Below are 19,626 nucleotides of genomic sequence, written 5' to 3'. Positions count from 1 at the left end.
CTATCCTGAACAAACTGCATTTTATGATGAAAACAAAAGGAAAGAAGATATAATAAGGACTATACACCTATATTCCACTTACAGTGCTTGAGTTCTGGAAGGACCTGTATAATGAAGGCAGAATTCAAATATGAAATCATGCCAATCACATGTCAAACTTCACTATAACTTTCCTAAAAAAGTGTTTTCCCCCAATATCTCTTAATCACAAAGAAACAGAAGCTGTGAATGTACAGTTCAGAAAATAAAAACGTAGAAACTAATGACATTATTATGACCAAGATGTTTGGTAAACAGTGAATTATGAGTTTGGGCTCATCAGGAAAAGGCTTTTTAAACAACCCTCTGGACTGCAAAAAAATCTCTTCAGGTAGTAGATCTGTCCCAATGTCATGGCAACTAGAACAAGAGCTTCAAAGAAGGACCAAAGGACCACTCTGCTGTTTGTGTTGTCATTCATTGCTCTGTGTATTCTCTCCCAAACTCCCCTGTTCATGCTTTACAGCTGTTATTGCCACTGCGAGCTCATTAATCATTTCTTCTAGCTTGTTCTGGTGAGCTTCTGTTTCCATGTCTTGTCCTTAGGGGGCCTCCCCATTATCAATGGTGTACATCACTATCTTTGGAGTCACGGTGGACACCCTATTGCTAAAACAAAACTTATATGTTCCATCCATGTGAGCAGCAAATGTGTATTTCCCACTGGACTCCCTGTCTCCCTTATAAATTCCTTTATTTTCAGGCCCTGTAGCCTCCACATTGATGTCCAGGAAGCCGCCCTCAGCTACCTCGAAGATGAGGCCCATCTTGGTGCCCGAGGTGACCCGTTTGAAGAAGCATTCCTCTGCGTGTGCATCGATGCTGACGAAGTAGCCCGAGACCGTGGCCAGGAAGGCGGCCAGGAGCACGAGAAGCTCAGCGAGCGTTACCATGGTGCTGCTGGGGCCAAAGCCAGCATCGCAACTGTGGCCTCCGGAGCTGCACCACCACAGCCTTCTCCTAATTTCCTACTTTTTTGATAAAGACTATAGATATGTCTTGACATTTCCTTCCCTCACTCCAGTGGAACATTTCCAAGTCCACTCTGGAGACTAGTGCGCTCTAAACCCTTGCTGCTCATACTGTGGTTTATGGACTAGCAGAATCAGCATCATCCCAGGAGCCTGTTAGAAATGCAGCATCTCAGGCCCATCCTCAAATCTACTGCATCAGAGTCTGCGTTTCAGCAAGATCCCCTAGAGAATCATACATCGTTAACTTTTTTTTTTAACATCTTTATTGGGGTATAACTGCTTTACAATGGTGTGTTAGTTTCTGCTTTATAACAAAGTGGATCAGTTATACATATACATATGTTCCCATATCTCTTCCCTCTTGCGTCTCCCTCCCCATCCCACCCCTCCAGGCGGTCACAAAGCACCGAACTGATATCCCTGTGCTATGTGGCTACTTCCCACTAGCTATCTACCTTACATTTGGTAGTGTATATATGTCCATGCGTTAACGTTTGAATGAACCTCTCCCTCGTGCGAAAGAGCCTAGAGGCTGGCATTCTGCATGAAGAGTAGGGCTGGAAGATCCACCTTTCTTTGTGCAGTTTAATGCCCTTGCTTTTGGTTCTGTGCATCACTCTCATCAGGATCTCTGTCTAGTGTCCCCCAAGTCCCCAACATGGTCGATTTCTTCAGAAATGAAATTTCTTGTGGCATCATAGTTTTTCAAGCCTCAGTGTCTCACACAGATTCCTTCCCCTTTCCTCTGCCTGAAATTTCTTTACAATCCTTCTCTCCTTCACATGAGTCCTTTCAAGACCCAGTTCAGGTGGTATGATCTCAGGAACAGTTTCTCTGGCCTGCCCCCCTCTCCATCCCTCTACCATCACAAACCCACAGATCAACAGAAATGCCTCTTTGGGGGCACCCACCTCACCCAGTGCTTACTCCATCTTTTCACAGGTCCTGGTCATTGCTACCTTATCCCTCTCTTCGACTGAACTGTAAGCACTTAAAGGCCTTTGCTCCCTCAATACTTAGCACAAAGCCTGGCACAGGCACACAGGGAGGTTCCTAGTAAATAGCTGTTGAATAAATGTGTCTGAAATGACCTGAACCTTTAGCAGTTCTCTCACTTGTAGTGAAAGCGCAGGCACCTTGTAAACGTGTCTTCGGTTTTGCCCCGATGGTGTGGAGAGTCTCTCCAGGCTTCTTCTGCTCTGGATGGAATTTCTGCTCCCCCTGGTTTCTTACTTGCTGTCTCACATCTGGACTTGGCCTCTCATTTTGGGCTCTGGGGCTGAAACCAGTTAGACTGCCTGCCTGACTTTCTATCTATTAATCTTGACCCTGAGTGCCGATTCTTGACCTCAGTTCAGCACTAGACAGAGAGCACCGTGAGCTCCTTAGTCCTCAGTCCCTCTAGTCAAACTGGGCTAATGAAAGAGAAGAGTGCAGTCAGGGGTGGATGGATTATGTCTAGGGAAAGCTATACTGTGGAAATAGGTCGTTGTTTCATTTTTATATTGTTTTGATGTATAGAGTTTGTTTTATCTTTGCTCTTGCCACATTAACACAGTATTTATATAACCTTGTGTTTCTTTAGAATGACATTTTGTGGGGGCTTCCCTGGTGGCGCAGTGGTTGAGAGTCCTCCTGCCGATGTAGGGGACACGGGTTCGTGCCCCGGTCCGGGAAGATCCCACATGCCGCGGAGCGGCTGGGCCCGTGAGCCATGGCCGCTGAGCCTGCACGTCCGGAGCCTGTGCTCCGCAAGGGGAGAGACCACAACAGTGAGAGGCCCGCGTACCGCAAAAAAATAAATAAATAAAAATAAAATAGAATGACATTTTGTGGAGAATGAGAAATTGTCATTTCATTCTTTCTTAGTCTAACCCTAGGCCACATGCCTGTGATAGAATTTTTTTCTGCAGGCTTTTTGCAGGATTATATGAAATGAACATGAGATTTTTGCATTATTCCAAATAGTATTTCACAAGCTGACCCTATATTTGCTATCCTCAACCTGAGATAAATATGCAAGAATTTACCATTCTGAATATAGTCTATTAATTTTCAACTTAGTGACCTATTTCTACTTCAATCATAAATGCCAAAATGTATTAGCTTAAATTAGCTTTGTGTCTTATGTCTACACTTCTGTGTATTTATAATCGTTCAACTAAAATGATAACTGAGAGACAGTCCCTCAGAATTGAGAAGTTATATGAGAAACTATCCACCTGATACCTTCTTTTGTTAAATTAAACTTTTTATTTTGAAATAATTGTAAATTCACATGCAGTTTATTCACATGCAGAATAAATGTAAATTCACATTGTAAGAAAAAATGCAGAGAAATCCTGTGTACCCTTTATCCAGTTTCTCCCCGTTGTAACATCTTATAAAACTATAATGCAATGTCACAATCAAAATACTAAGATGCCGAACACTTCTACTGGCACAAGTATTCTACATGTTACTTTTGTATAGGTTCACCGCTCGTCCTCTCCGCTATCACCCTCTCCTTAATGGCTGCCAACCACTAATCTGTTCTCCACTAGAGAACATATGGTAGTTGCATGTTTATTTTACTTTATTAAGAAACTGCTAAGCTGTTTTCCACAGTGACTGTACCATTTTACATTCCCACCAGTAATATTATGAGTGACTCAGTTTCTCCATATCTTCACCAGCATTTGGTGTTATCACCATTCTTTATTTTAGGGATTCTGATAGGTATATAGTGATATCTAACTGTGATTTAGTTTGCATTTCTCTAATGGCAGATGAGGTTGAACAGCTCATCATGTGTTTATTTGCCACATTATATCCTGTTTGGTGAAATGTCTCTCCATGTCTTTTTTTTTTTCGGTACGCGGGCCCCTCACTGTTGTGGCCTCTCCCGTTGCGGAGCACAGGCTCCAGACGCGCAGGCTCAGCGGTCATGGCTCACGGGCCCAGCCGCTCCACGGCATGTGGGATCTTCCCAGACCGGGGCACGAACCCGTGTTCCCTGCATCGGCAGGCGGACTCTCGACCACTGCGCCACCAGGGAAGCCCTCTCCATGTCTTTTGTCAATTTTCTAATAGGAATTTTGCTCTTTGGTTTTGAGAGTGCTTTATATATTTTAGATACTAACCCTCTGTTGAATATGTGATTTGAAAATATTTTCTACCAGGCTGTAATTTGTCCTTTGATCTTCTTAACAGGGTCTTTCGCAAAGCAAACATTTAAAAACCTTGATGAAGCCTAATTTATCAATTTTTCCTTTTATGGATCATGATTTTGGCATCAACTCAAAGAAGTCTATGCTTAAGTCTTAGTTATCCAAGATTTTTCAGTTTTTTCCTTAAAATTTTTATAGCTTTAAATTTGTCTGTTATACCTTTTGAGTTAATTTTTTTGAACAAGGTGTGATACTTAGGCCAAGGGTCTTTTTTTTTCTACAGATGATGTCCACTTTCCTTAGCACTATTTGTTGAATGGACTTTCTGTCTCCCATTGTGTTGTTACTTTTGCACCTTTGTCAAAAATCTATAGGACATATTTTTGTGGATCTATTTCTGGGCTCTCTATTCTGTTTGTCTACCCCTCCATCAATACCACAAAGTCTTGATTGATGTAGCTATGTAATACATCTTGAAACCGTGTAGACTGATTCCACCAATTTTATTCTTCTTTTTTCAAAAATGTTTTAGCTATTCTAGTTCCTCTGCCTTTCCACATAAAATTTAGGAGATATATATATGTGTGTGTGTATATATGCATATATACACACATATATATATACCTCCTCACAAAAAAATCTTGTTAGAATTTTTATAGGAGTTGTGTCAAACCTGTATATCACTTTAGGGAAAATTGATATCTTTACTATGTTGACTCTTCTAATCCATGAACACTGTATTTCTTGTTCTTTTTTTTTAAGATTTTTTTTTTTGATGTGGACCATTTTTAAAGTCTTTATTGGAGTTGTTACAATATTGCTTCTGTTTTATGTTTTGGTTTTTTTGGCCATGAGGCATGTGGGATCTTAGCTCCCCACCAGGTATTGAACCCGCACCCTCTGCATTGGAAGGTGAAGGCTTAGCCACTGGACCATGAGGGAAATCCCTCTTTTTTTTATGCAATTACTTTATAGGAATCAAACTACTGTTCATGGATGTTAATAACATAGTTTCTATTATGTACCTGGTGTTTTCTTTTTCTTTTTTTTTGATTTTGAACTCTGTATTTCTATCGACTTATTTAAATCCTTAATGTCTTATATCAGCATTGTGTAGTTCTAGCATACAAATCCTATGCATGTCTTGTTAGATTTACACATAAGGATTTTTTAAAGCTATTGTACAAGTGTTGTGTTTTTCAGTATTCATATGTTCATTGCTAGTATATAAAAAAAAATCAAGTTTCGTATGTAGATCTTGTATCTTGCCACATTGCTGCATTCACCTATCAGTTCTATGAGATTTTTTTGGTAGAATTTGAAATTTTCTACAAAGTCAATCGTGTCTTCTGTCATAGGGACAGTTCTATTTCTTCTTTTCTGATCTGTATGTCTTTTATTTCCTTTTCTTGCCTTATTTAACTGGCTAGAAATTACAGTACTACGTTGAATAACATTGGTGAAAGCAGATATCCTTGCCATGTATCATTAAGCATAAGGTTAGCTGTAGGGTTTTTTTGTAGATGTTCTTTATCAAGTTGTGTAAATTCCCCTTATTCTTATTTTTCATGAAGTTTTTTGAATGGTTGTTCTGCATTGATTGATTTTATCATGTTATTTTTTCTTCTTTTTTTAATATAGTAGATTATGTCAAATTGATTACATTGAATAGTTTTCAAATATTGGAACTGTCTTGCATCCATGGAATAAATCTCACTTGCTCATAGTATATAATTCTTTTTTTAAATATATTGCTGAATTCTATTTGCCAATATTTTGTTAAAGATTTTGCATCTATATTCATGAGGCATATTGTTGTACTGTTGTACAGTTTTCTTGTTTTTTACTGTCTCTGTCTGGTTTTGGTATCAGAGTAATATGAGTTCATAAAATGAATTGGGAGCTATCCTTTGATATTCTATTTTCTGGAGGAGCTTGTGTGTAGAATTGGTGATAATTTTTTTTTTTTAAGCATTTGGTAGAATTCTCCAGTAGAGTCATCGAAGATCAGAGTTCTTTTTTGGTAATTAAAAAAATTATGAATTCAATATCCTTAATAGCTTTAGGGCAATTCACATTATCTATTTCATATTGGATGACTTGTAGTAATCTGTGATTTTTGAGGAATCTGTCCATTTCTCTAAGTTGTCAAATATATTTGTGTAGAGTTGTTTTTAGTACTGTTGACCTGTGAACAGCATGGGGGTTAGGAGCACCAACTCTCCATGCAGTCAAAAGTCCATGTATATCCTATAATTGGCCCTCCATATCCATGATTCCACATCAGCATATTCAACCTATTGTGTATTGTGTAGTACTGTAGTATTTACAATTGAAAAAATTCCATGCATAAGTGGACCTGCACACTTCAAACCCATGTTGTTCAAGGGTGAGCTATTTTTCAGGATGGGGGTGGTAAATGTTTATTTATTTTTCTTTTCTCTTTTTTTATTGAGGTGTAGTTGATTTACAATATTATATGTTTCAGGTGTACAACATAGTAATTCACAATTTTTAAAGGTTATACTCCATTTATAGTTATTATAAAACATCAGCTATATTCCCTATTCTGTACAATATATCCTTGTAGCTTGTTTATTTTATACATAGTAGTTTGTACCTCTTAATCCCCTACACCTATCTTTCCCCTCCCCCTACCCTCTCCCCACTGGTAACCACAAATTTGTTTTCTATATCTGTGAGTCTGTTTCTTTTTTGTTATATTCATTAGTTTGTGATTCTACATGTAAGTGATATCACACAGTATTTGTCTTTCTCTGTCTGACTTATTTCTCTAAGCATAATACCTTCCAAGTCCATCCATGTTGTTGCAAATGGCAAAATTCCATTCTTTTTTATGGCTGAATAGTATTCCATTTTATGTATATGCCACATCTTCTTTATCCATTCATTTGTTGATGAACATTCCCTTATTATCTTTTGATGTCTGTGGGGTTTTTAGTGATAGCTTCTGTTTCAGTCTTGATATGGATAATTTTTCTTCTCTCTCTTTTTCTTTGTTAGTCATAATAAAGGTTCATCAATGTTATTGATCTTTTTAAAGAACCAGCTCTTTGTTCCATTGATTTTCTCTATTGTTTTTCTGTTTTGAATTTCACCAACTTATGTTCTTTATTATTTCTTTCCTTCTGCTTGCTTTGGATTTACTTTGCTCCCTTTATTCCAGGCTCTTGAGGTGGGATGTTAAATTACTGATTTGAGAATGTTCTTCTTTATTAACAGAGATTTTAGTGTTATAAATTTCCCTTTCAGCATTGCTTTAGGAGTGTCACACAAAACTTTTATGTTGTGTTTTCCGTTTCATTCTGTTCATTGTGTTTTTTGATTTCCACTTTCCTCTGACCTTCATGATTTCTGATGAGCAATCCACTGTCATTGAATTATCTTCCCTCATTGATAATATGTTATTTTATCTGGCTGCTTTCAGGATTTTGTCTTTGTCTTTAGCTTTTAGAAGTTTAATGATGATGTGTCTTGTCATGGACTTCATAGAGTTTTTCCTGTTTGGGCTTCTTCAATCTGTAGTTTTATGTCTCTTGCCAAATTTAGGCAGTTTCCAATCATTATTTCTTTGAGTACTTTTTTAATCTCATCGTTTTCTTCTCTCCTCCAGGACTTGGAGGACTCAAATGTTAGATTTTTGTTATAGTCCCCCAGGTGTCTGAGGCTCTGTTCATTGTATTTTTTTAGCTTATTTCCTCTCTGTTTGTTCAAATTGGGTAATTTTTATTGTTTTATCTTCCAGTTCATTGATTCTTTACTCTGTCACCTCTTTTCTGCTGTTTTGTCCACTTTATTTCAGTGATTGTATTTTGCAGTTCTAAAATTTCTATTTGGTTCTTTTTTATATCTTCTAGTTCTTTGCTGAGGCTTTCTATTTTTCAAAAGTTTCAAGAGTGTTTGTAATCATTCAGTGAAGCATTTTTCGATGGCTACTTTAAAATCTTTGTCAGATAATTCTAACATCTCTGCCATTTCAGCATTGACATTTATCAATAGTCTTTTAAAATTCATTTTAAGATCTTCCTTGTTCTTGGTATGATGAGTAATTTTCAGTGGAAACCTGAATATTTTTGTGTTTTGTTATAAGACTCTGGATCTTATTTACTCCTCTTATTCTAACTCTCTTTCTCTGACACTTGTTCTTTTGGGGAAAGAGGAGGGCACTTCCTTGTTAATGCCAGATAGAGGTAGCCTCTGTGGCCATCCAGGCTCGGCTGACACCTGGTCGGAGGGATCCTCATTTCGCTGGATGAGTGGGACTTTCAGCTCAGCTGCGATCTCCACTGATATCACAGTGGAGATGGCCTTGTTACTGCTGGTTGATGGTGAAAGTCCTCACACTTCCTTAGACTTCTTCTGACACTGCCCTAACAGGGAGGAGGAGGAGTGCCTAATTATTGCTGGACCGGGGTGGAACTACAGACTCTTACATGGTCTCCAGGAATATTGTGTAAGAGAGGGGACTCATTACTGGCCAGCAGGGGTAAATGTTCCATCTTCCTGCTTGGCCTTCTCAGATATCCCCTTAGTAGCGGTGTTGGGGCACTTTGCTATAGTGTGTGTGAGTGGAAGTCCCAGCTCCTCACTCCACTCAGTCTTTGCCAGCATGAGTGTTGTAGGGTCACAGTCTTTTCTATGGTGCTTGGCTTTTATTGTTTTCTGTCTTGATGGGTTGCCCTTTTTTTATTGCTTGGCTAGAGAAAGTAGGTTTTGTTGTGGCTTTTTTCCTTGCCTCCATTGGCATTCCCATATTGTTGGCTTCTTCAGCTCCAGGTCTGGATATATGAAGTTAAAAGAAAACTTAGAGAACCCACCACCATGTTTTGTCTCATGTTCCAAAGTCTCGTTTGTCTGCCTTCTTCTCTCTACCTTTCAGTGACATCCTATGTGTTTTATATAAAGTGTTCAGGGTTTTAAAGTTTTATTTTATATGACAAACAGGGAAATGATGTTTACTCTATGTTCCCAGGAGCAGAAATACAATACATTCAATTTTAAAAATGAGGAAATTGAAGTCTTGGGTAAGGATCCACAGCTACTAGTGGCATGACTGAATTAGATTCCTGCTTGCTCAACTCTTTGTTCAGTGTTCTCACCATTGTAACAATGAAATGCAGGCATCTGCCTTGAACTGTGATGGTGCAGAGACAGTGTTATGAGAATCCTGTACAGACTCCCACTGCCTCCTGGCCACGTATTTTACTTTACACGTATTCCTTCAGAACCTTTACATGGTCTTAGCTAACTCACTATATTACTGTCTTCACTGATGGGTCCATAATTCCCACATATGAACAGCTTCGAGGCAGCAGTGTTAATTTAAGGGAGGGCTGAGGAATTAAACACTAACAAATGCTCTCTTTTTACTTAATTATATATTATTGGAGATGGATGGGGATAATGGATGGAAATAGGAGGTGCTAAATAGCCTCAAGCCATCCAAATATTGCCTGCCTTGTATTAAACTCCAATGATAACAATATGCTGATATGGCAGCCTCTGTTGATTTTAATTAATTAATTTAGGACAATGGTGAAATATTTATTTAATATGAATCTGAGGTTATCTTTGGCAATGAAAGATTAAAGAGGACCTTAATAAACAAATTTGTTTATTTTTCCCATACTGTTGGCATTAGAAAAACATCTATAGCCACATGAAAACAGAATCTGTCATTTATGAGTTCCACTTATCCTTGCATAAGTCTCAAGTATCAAAATTGATTTTTAAGAATGTTCATTTGAAAAACAGCAGAGATAAGATTCAAGGATGCTTGCTCTTAGAGAAGGATTATTTATTAAGGGAAAGACTTGTCCTTTGAAAATTATTATCATAATTATCACTAAGAACCCAATTCTATATTTCTTATTAAGGCAAAATCCCTATTGAGGTAAACACAAGAAGGATGTTGATTGCAGTGGGATATCTATCTGAATAGGACTAAGTAATCAGCTTTGAAATGTCACTCAGTGGAATCAGCAGGGCAGAGGCTATTCCCTGGCAGGTTGCAAAACATATTTTTGGAATTGCCAAGGATTTTACATCATCCTTGCATAGGTAATTATTAGGTAACTGCAGAAGCAATATTTAAAACTCAAGGAAAAACTTTACTGGAACAGAGAAAATAGCATAGAAGTCCAAGGAGCTATATCAACTCGTTGACTATGTTGAGAGTCATTGAATCACATACTCTCAGAGTTCAAGCCACTTGGTCTGAACCCACACTGGTGAGTAATTCTACTCCAGAGTCACCTGGCCGTGGTGTTTCTACGTCTCCTCTCAAGGAAATCTGAGACTGGCACAAATGGCCCACTTCAGTCTCTGTGTGCTGTCCCTGTGTCTTCATTTGTTGGGCTTGACTCTATTCCTTCAGGCCATGCAAGTGCTTGGGGAATAAGTAATGAGAATGCAAATTAGCTTAAATCATTTGAAAACATTAAAAACCTCAATACAATAGGCACTTGACATTTTGAAAGGCTACTTCCCAAAACTTTTAATATTCTCCAGACATGGAAAGATCGCTGTGTCGAAAGTATATATCAAGTTTTCAGGTAGCAAACTACAGCCATCCACCACTGAGTTTTCAGATACCGAGCAGCTGACTAGTTTTGCTCACTCACCAAAAATTTTTGTAGAAAACATTATCCCTGTAATTGCCCTCAGCTCACTGATTTACTCTTCACTCATTCTACAAATATTTATTGAAGGCCTAGGTTGTGACAGGTACTGTACTAAGCTCTTTAGATAATAAAACATGTACAATCCCTGTCCTTAGGGTATTAGCAGTCTAGTAGAAGAGGATGTCAATGCACAAGTAAATAAAAAAATATAAAATACAATTTATGATCAGTGCTTTGAAAGAAACAAAGAGGGTAGAGTGATACACGGTACATTGTAGAGAAGGGCTTACTCAGGACTGGTAGGCAGGGAAGACCTTTGAGGGAGTGCCATTTAAGCTGAGAATTGAAAGTGTCAGTTACATAAAAAGTAGGGGACAGGCTATTCTCAGTAAAGGAACAGCATGTGTAAAGTCTCTGAGACTGGAAAAAACACAGAACATCTGAGGGGTTGAAAGGTCAGTGTGGGTGGAGGAAAGTGAGAAAGGTAGATGGGCAGGAGATGAATTTCGTCAGATAGGCAAGGGCTAGATCACATGGGATCTTTGTAGACCATTTGTCTTAGTCCATTTGGGCTGCTATAATAGAATACCATAGACTGGGTGGCTTAAACAACAAACATTTATTTCTCATGGTTCTGGAGGCTGGGAAGACCAAGATCAAGGTGCCAGAAGGTTTAGTGTCTGGTGAGGGTCAGCTTCTTGAATGACAAATGGCCATCTTCTCGCTGTGTCTTCACATGACAGAAGGGGGTGAGGAAGCTTTTGAGGTCTCTTTTAGAAGGGCTCTAATCCCATTCATGAGGGTTCCAACCTCATGACCTAATTACCTCCCAAAGTCCCTACCTCCTAACACCATCATGTTAGGGGTTAGGATTTCAACATATGAATTTTGGGGGGATACAAACATTTGGCATATAACACCATTGTCAGGAGTTTATATTTTATTCTTATGTAATAGGAAGCCACTGACAGGGTTTTAATAGAAAAGTGACATGTTCATAGACCAGGTCAGACTTGTGGCAACCCAGAGTAGCTATTTTACAGTAGCTATAGAATCTGCTTGTTAATTCTAAGGAAAGGCAGCTGGTAATAATTAATGACATATAATGATTACTTTTTGTTGTTATTGTGGAAAAAGCTGGTTGGAGAAAAAACAGGTTGGAGGAGACATGAGTGTCAGTAACCAGCAGAGAAGCCAACAAAATAGTCTATGTGAGATGGTGACTTAGACTATGGTGACAGTGGTGAAAATGAAGACCAGTGAAAGGATTTGACATGCTTTTTCAATGAAATGACAGAGAAAGTGTGTTGATATCAAGCAGCTAGACTGGGTGGATGTGGTGCTAGTTGCTGAAGTGGAGAAGACTGAGGAGACATGGGTGGTGGGCCACATCGAGAGTGTAGTTTTAAACTGATTTGCTGCATTTGAGATGCGGGCAGACATCTGAACGAGGAGGCTGACAAGCATCTGTAAACCAGGACTCAGAGGACAGGTTTTAGGATGTAAATTTGGTATCTGAGGCATAGCTATAGAATTGAAAGCCATGGAAACTGAAAAGATCACCAAGAAAGAGGGGTATAAGAGAAAAGGAAAGAGGGTTTAGGACTGAATGAGAGGTCAAAGAGAGAGAGAGGCGTCTGCAAAAGAGTCCGAAGAGGAATTGGCAAAGAGACAGAAGGAAAACCAAGAAAACAAAGAGTTGAGGAGAGGAGGAGAAGGAGAAAGATGAATGTTCTGCTGTATTGAATGCCACCGAGACTGGTTCTTGACTTCAAAAAGCATAAACATCAAATCAAAATTAGATATATTTAGCATCTGTTATTTCATGTGTTTTACCTGCTAACATGTTTTTCCTGCTCACCTGCAGAAATAACAACTGCTGAGTCATAACACTGTCAAATCACATTCTTTAAAGAAAAGTCTCCCATCTTTTCTTTCTTCATGAATTTTGATTCTCCCTGAATTCTCTGGATAACTTCTACAATTCTCTCCATTTTCTTGTCATACACAGAATCTACAGTCTTCAAAAGTCTCCACTTTCCAAATGTAGAACTATTTTAGATGCAGTTTATTATCTTTTGAAAATTATCCATGTTCATTTTAAAACATATTAGCCCTTCACCTTCAATGTATTTGAATTGCTATGTTGTCGGAGCCTTGAAATATTAAGCTTATCGAAAAGTTAAGACAAGTTTTCCCTAGAGGGCGGCAAGTAGTTTTAAATTCAAAGTGGTAAAAAACAGTCCATATCTTAAAATAGAAGCAAATTTTTTCTCTGTTTCACATTCTCTCAAGATATCCACAATCCTTTTAAACTCTTTATTTATTATTAAATACAAGCAATTTAGCTCCTTTGGGAGATTATGCAAATAACTCATCCAGAATTAGCATTTAACATGCAGTTCTTATATCCACACAAATGTTTTGTATAAAGTTGTTTTAAAAAGATTCAAATCTTTATAATTAGGAAGAGAAAATATATTAATAGGAATAAAGGGATACTCTGCTAATCTCCCATATGTAAATTAGCTTATAATTTTCCATCATTTACTTTAGAAGCAACAGAACAATGGAACTTCTCTTCTTCAATATTGCTGTCTCTTTCTCCTGTCAAAAGTATGTGCTTGTACATGTATATCTAAAAGAAAATGACAAGGAGTGTTAAATACTTTAGTTTTGTAGGAAAGAGAGGGTTGGTAACTTGTGAGTGGACTTCAAGTTGATGCTCTGTGCTTTGGCCTCAAAGGGATGAACTGCAACACAGACCCCCTGGGGTTCTTATTTCAACTGGCTGCTTGTCCTTGTCCTCTTTGCTAGGGGCTAGATCCACTCTTGCCCATCTGACCCTTCCTCTACAGTCTCCCCACCCCTCCCCAATCTTTACATGAAGGACAGTATTGTAGAATACATGGGGAAATTGTTCACTTCCATGGGGAGCACTTCCCTGGGGAAGTTCACTTCCTTTTCACTTTAGTCTCTAGCTTGGCCCTTGGAGAAAATGATCATGCAGGCAGCACATGGACAGTGATCAACAGGGCAGTACTGGGTGAAGTCTTCAGTTTCACTTATCTTCTGGAGCATGACTTTTCTCTTTCAAGTTTCCAGAAGTGCAATGCCCAGTCCTAGGAGTTTAGCATAATTAGGTGATCTAGGATGGTGAAGGATTCACAACCAAGTCAGACACTGAACCATTGAAAGCATTAGGTTGTTGAACCTGGAAGAGGAAAGGGGAACTCTGAAGAGACTTTAAATACAAAATGGGTTATTACAAAAAATTTTTTTTAATTAGAGTATAGTTGATTTACAATGTTGTGCCAATCTCTGCTGTACAGCAGAGTGACTCAGTTATACAAATATAGACATTGTATTTTAATATTCTTTTTCATTATGATTTTTTATTTTCCTTTTTTTTTTAACATAAAGTTGGAATAACTTTCTTGAAAAATCCAATCACAGAGAGCACTGCCTTCACTGATGAAATAGACAAACATGTGAAGCATCAGTGCTATCTAACAGGGCTTTCTGGGATAATGTTTTTTTTTTCTTAAATTTTGAATTTTATTTATTTTTTTATACAACAGGTTCTTATTAGTCAACAGTTTTATACACATCAGTGTATACATGTCAATCCCAATCTCCCAGTTCATCACACCACCACCACCACCCCCCGACTGGTCTCCCCCTTGGTGTCCAGGCGTTTGTTCTCTACATCTGTGTCTCAATTTCTGCCCTGCAAACCAGTTCATCTCTACCATTTTTCTAGGTTCCATATATAAGCATTAATATATGATATTTATTTTTCTCTTTCTGACTTACTTCACTCTCTATGACAGTCTCTAGATCCATCCACGTCTCTACAAATGACCCAATTTCATTCCTTTTTATGGCTGAGTAATATTACAATATATATATGTACCACATCTTCTTTATCCATTCCTCTGTCGATGGACATTTACGTTGCTTCCATGACTGGTTATTGTAAATAGTGCTGCAATGAACATTGGGGTTCATGTGTCTTTCTGAATTATGGTTTTCTCTGGCTATATGCCCAGTAGTGGAATTGGTGGATCATATGGTAATTTTATTTTTAGTTTTTTAAGGAACCTCCATACTGTTCTCCATAGTGGCTGTATCAACTTACATTCCCACCAACAGTGCAAGAGGGTTCCCTTTTCTCCACACCCTCTCCAGCATTTGTTGTTTGTAGATTTTCTGATGATGCCCATTCTAACTGGTGTGAGGTGGTAACTCATTGTAGTTTTGATTTGCATTTCTCTAATAATTAGTGATGTTGAGCAGCTTTTCATGTGTCTCTTGGCCATCTGTATGTCTTCTTTGGAGAAATGTCTGTTTAGGTCTTCTGCCCATTTTTGGATTGGTTTTTTTGTTTTTTTAATATTGAGCTGCATGACTGTTTATATATTTTGGAGATTAATTCTTTGTCCAATGATTCATTTGCAAATATTTTCTCCCATTCTGAGGGTTGTCTTCTCGTCTTGTTTATGGTTTCCTTTGCTGTGCAAAAGCTTTTAAGTTTCATTGGGTCCTATTTGTTTATTTTTGTTTTTATTTCCATTACTTTAGGAGGTGGATCAAAAATAATCTTGCTGTGATTTATGCCAAAGACTGTTCTGCCTATGTTTTCCTCTAAGAGTTTTATAGTGTCCAGTCTTACATTTAGGTCTCTAACCGTTTTGAGTTTACTTTTCTGTATGGTGTTAGGGAGTGTTCTGATTTCATTCTTTTACATGTAGCGGTCCAGTTTTCCCAGCACCACTTATTGAAGAGGCGGTCTTAACTCCACTGTATATTCTTGCCTCCTTTGTCAAAGATAAGGTGTCCATATGTGCGTGAGTTTATCTCTGGGCTTTCCATCCTGTTTCATTGATCTATGTTTCTGTTTTTGTGCCAGTACCATATTGTCTTGATTACTGTAGCTTTGTAGTATAGTCTGATGTCAGGGAGTCTCATTCCTCCCACTCCATTTTTTTCCCTCAAGACTGTTTTTTCGACTCGGGGTCTTTTGTGGCTCCATCCAAATTTTAAGACTTTTTGTTCTAGTTCCTTAAAAAATGACATTGGTAATTTGATAGGGATTGCATTGAATCTGTAAATTGTTTTGGGTATTATAGTCATTTTCAGAATATTGATTCTTCCAATCCAAGAACATGTATATCTCTCCATCTTTTGGTATCATCTTTAATCTCTTTCATCAGTGTCTTATAGTTTTCTGCATACAGGTCTTTTGTCTCCCTAGGTAGGTTTATTCCTAGGTATTTTATTCTTTTTGTTGCAGTGGTAAATGGGAGTGTTTCCATAATTTCTCTTTCAGATTTTTCATCATTAGTGCATAGAAATGCAAGAGATTGCTGTGCACTAATTTTCTATCTTGCAACTCTACCAAATTCACTGATTAGCTCTCATAGTTTTGTGGTGGTATCTTTAGGATTCTCTATGTATAGTCTCATGTCATCTGCAAACAGTGACAGTTTTACTTCTTCTTTTCCAATCTGTATTCCTTTTATTTCTTTTTCTTCTCTGATTGCCGTGGCTAGGACTTCCAAAACTATGTTGAATAATAGTGGTAAGAGTGGACATCCTTGTGTTGTTCGTGATCTTAGAGGAAATGCTTTCAGTTTTTCACCATTGAGAATGATGTTTGCTCTGAATTTGTCATATATGGCCTTTATTATGTTGAGGTAGGTTCCCTCTAAGCCCAGTCTCTGGAGAGTTTTTATCATAAATGGGTGTTGAATATTTTCAAAAGATTTTTCTGCATCTATTGAGATGATCATATGGTTTTTATTCTTCAATTTGTTAATATGGTATAGCACATTAATTGATTTGCATATATTGAAGAATCCTTTCATCCCTGGGATAAATCTCACTTGATCAAGGTGTATGATCCTTTTAATGTGTTGTTGGATTCTGTTTGCTAGTGTTTTGCTGAGGATTTTTGCATATATATTCATCAGTGATATTTGTCTGTAATTCTCTTTTTTTGTAGTATCTTTGTCTAGTTTTGGTATCAGGGTGATGGTGGCCTCATAGCATGAGTTTGGGAGTGTTCCTTCCTCTGCAATTTTTTGGAAGATTTTGAGAAGGATGGGTGTTAGCTCTTCTCTAAATGTTTGATAAAATTCACCTGTGAAGCCATCTGGTCCTGGACTTTTGTTTGTTGGAAGATTTTTAATCACAGTTTCAATTTCATTACTTGTGATTGGTCTGTTCATATTTTCTATTTCTTCCTGGTTCAGTCTTGGAAGGTTATACCTTTCTACAAGTTTGTCCATTTCTTCTAGGTTGCCCTTTTTATTGGCATAGAGTTGCTTGTAGTAGTCTCTTAGGATGCTTTGTATTCCTGCGGTGTCTTTTGTAACTTCTCTGTTCTCATTTCTAATTTTATTGATTTGAGTCCTCTCCCTCATTTTCTTGATGAGCCTGGCTAATTGTTTATCAATTTTGTTTATCTTCTCAAAGAACCAGCTTTTAGTTTTATTGATCTTTGTTATTGTTTTCTTTGTTTCTATATCATTTATTTCTGCTCTGTTCTTTATGATTTCTTTCCTTCTGCTAACTTTGGGTTTTGTTTGTTTTTCTTTCTCTAGTTCCTTTAGGTGTAACGCTAGATTGTTTATTTGAGATTTTTCTTGTTTCTTGAGGTAGGCTTGTATAACCATTAACTTCCCTCTTAGAACTGCTTTTGCTGCATTCCATAGGTTTTGGATCGTCATGTTTTCATTGTCATTTGTCTCTAAGTAGTTTTTGATTTCCTCTTTGATTTCTTCAGTGATCTCTTGGTTATTTAGTAACGTATTGTTTAGGCTCCATGTGTTTGTGTTTTTTTCCTTGTAACTCATTTCTAATCTCATAGCATTGTGGTCAGAAAAGATGCTTGATATGATTTGAATTTTATGAAGTTTACTGAGGCTTTATCTGTGACCCAAGATGTGATCTATCCTGGAGAATGTTCCGTGCACACTTGAGAAGAAAGTGTAATCTGCTGTTTTTGGATGGAATGTCCTGTAAATATCAGTTAAATCTATCTGGTTTATTGTGTCATTTAAAGCTTCTGTTTCCTTATTTATTTTCATTTTGGATGATCTGTCCATTGGTGTAAGTGAGGTGTTAAGGTTCCTCACTATTATTGTGTTACTGTTGATTTCCTCTTTCAGAGCTGTTAGCAGTTGCTTTATGTACTGAGGTGCTCCTATGTTGGGTGCATAAATATTTATAATTGTTATATCTTCTTCTTGGATTGATCCCCGATCATTATGTAGTGTCCTTCATTGTTTCTTTTAACATTCTTTATTTTAAAGTCTATTTTATCTGATATGAGTATTGCTACTCCAGCTTTCTTTTGATTTCCATTTGCATGGAATATCTTTTTCCATACCCTCACTTTCGGTCTGTATGTGTCCATAGGTCTGAAGTGGGTCTCTTGTAGACAGCATATATATGCGTCTTGTTTTTGTATCTATTCAGCAAGCCTGTGTCTTTTGGTTGGAGCATTTAATCCAGTCACGGTTAAGGTAAATATTGATATGTATGTTCCTATGACCATTTTCTTAATTTTTATATGTTTGTTTTTGTAGGTCCTTTTCTTCTCTTGTGTTTCCCACTTAGAAAAGTTCTTTTAGCGTTTGTTGTAGAGCTGGTTTGGTGGTGCTGAATTCTCTTAGCTTTTGCTTGTCTGTAAAACTTTTGATTTCTCCATCGAATCTGAATGAGATCCTTGCTGGGTAGAGTAATCTTGGTTGTAGGTTCTTCCCTTTCATCACTTTAAGTATATCATGCCACTCCCTTCTGGCTTGTATCGTTTCTGCTGAGAAATCAGCTGTAAACCTTATGGGAGTTCCCTTCTATGTTATTTGTTGTTTTTCCCTCGCTGCTTTCAATAATTTTTCTTTGTCTTTAATTTTTGCCAGTTTGATTACTGTTTTTCGGCATGTTTCTCCTTGGGTTTATCCTGTATGGGATTCTCTGTGCTTTCTGGACTTGGGTGGCTATTTCCTTTCCCATGTTAGGGAAGTTGTTGACTATAATCTCTTCAAATATTTTCTTGGGTTCTTTCTCTCTCTCTCCTTCTGGGACCCCTCTAATGCGAATGTTGTTGCGTTTAATGTTGTCCCAGATGCCTCTTAGGCTGTCTTCATTTCTTTTCATTCTTCTTTCTTTATTCTGTTCCACAGAAGTGAATTCCACCATTCTGTCTTCCAGGTCACTTATCCGTTCTTCTGCCTCAGTTATTCTGCTATTGATTCCTTCTAGTGTAGTTTTCATTTCAGTTATTGTATTGTTCATCTCTGTTTGTTTGTTCTTTAATTCTTCCTTGTCTTTGTTAAACATTTTTTTTGTCTCCTCAATCTTTGCTTCCATTCTTTTTCTGAGGTCCTGGATCATCTTCACTATCATTATTCTGAATTCTTTTTCTCAAGGTTGCCGATCTCCACTTCATTTAGTTGTTTTTCTGGGGTTGTATCTTGTTCTTTCATCTGGTACATAGCCCTCTGCCTTTTCTTCCTGCCTGTCTTTCTGTGAATGTGGTTTTTGTTCCACAGGCTGCAGGATTATAATTCTTCTTGCTTGTGCTCTCTGCCCTCTGGTGGATGTGGCTATCTAAGAGGCTTGTGCAAGTTTCCTGTTGGGAGGGACTGGTGGTGGATAGAGCTGACTGTTGCTTTGGTGGGCAGAGCACAGTAAAACTTTAATCTGCTTGACTGCTGATGTGTGGGGCTGGCTTCCCTCCCTGTTGGTTGTTTGGCCTGAGGCAACCCAACACTGGAGCCTACCTGGGCTCTTTGGTGGGGCTAATGCTGA

General features: G+C 37.9%; 1 pseudogene; it reads right to left on the bottom strand.

Moving 5' to 3' along the window:
- Positions 1 to 254: 254 nt before the first annotated feature.
- Positions 255 to 932, bottom strand: LOC101280935 (transmembrane emp24 domain-containing protein 2-like; annotated as a pseudogene).
- Between the last annotated feature and the right edge of the window lie 18,694 nt (positions 933 to 19,626).

This window comes from Orcinus orca, chromosome 18 (genome assembly GCF_937001465.1).
Source record: "Orcinus orca chromosome 18, mOrcOrc1.1, whole genome shotgun sequence".
NCBI classification, from domain to species: Eukaryota; Metazoa; Chordata; class Mammalia; order Artiodactyla; family Delphinidae; genus Orcinus; species Orcinus orca.
The sequence above is the reverse complement of the archived record's forward strand: the minus strand, read 5'-3'. Positions and strand labels throughout refer to the sequence as shown.